The sequence below is a fragment of the Penaeus monodon genome, chromosome 29, assembly GCF_015228065.2.
Source record: "Penaeus monodon isolate SGIC_2016 chromosome 29, NSTDA_Pmon_1, whole genome shotgun sequence".
Taxonomy (NCBI): Eukaryota; Metazoa; Arthropoda; class Malacostraca; order Decapoda; family Penaeidae; genus Penaeus; species Penaeus monodon.
The window spans coordinates 32,558,126-32,558,804 of record NC_051414.1 but is presented as its reverse complement, the minus strand read 5'-3'; positions in this window follow the sequence as shown (position 1 = coordinate 32,558,804).

The window sequence follows — 679 nt, the reverse complement described above, 5'->3', positions numbered from 1 at the left end:
CGGGCTGTATGTTACTGCTAGATATTATATCTCGGGATGTAAGACTTCTTTAACTTTCTTTATTTCTACGTGTTGATAATATTATGCAAAAAAAAATCGAACGTTTCAGTCTAGTCGGAAGGCGTGTATAAAAATCGGAATTATTAACCAATTCATCTATATCTAATCCCTCAAGCAACTCGGGCCTATCATATACAAACATCCGATTCCAGAATATTTGGAGACGCAACGAAAAACGGTATAAACAAAGAAAGAAAGAAAAATACACGTTAAAAATTCAGCCTTTCTGCTGGTCGAGACACAAAAGAAAAAGTTCAAAAGCTTAATAGATAATCTGCTAAAGCTGACATCATTCAATATTGCTTAGCTAAACCGTTTCATCGACAACAAGAATCTGTTTTTAACTGAACGTATTAGTTTTCGTTGAGAAACACAGTCAAGCCTTTTTTGTCGAATTTTGCTTTTTATTTTGCTTGTTATTTTTTCCTTGATGTATTGCACCTGGACTGCAAGCATTTAGATCAGTCTAGCGCGTCATATTGACTCTAACTTAATAAATGGGAAACGAAATGCATTAGTATTTTGGATGAAAACACAACAAATGTTTCCAGGCAACGTGATGCTAGAAAAATATCGGACGAAGTTGATACTTTGTTTGTTCTGTTGTTTGCTTTCGAAT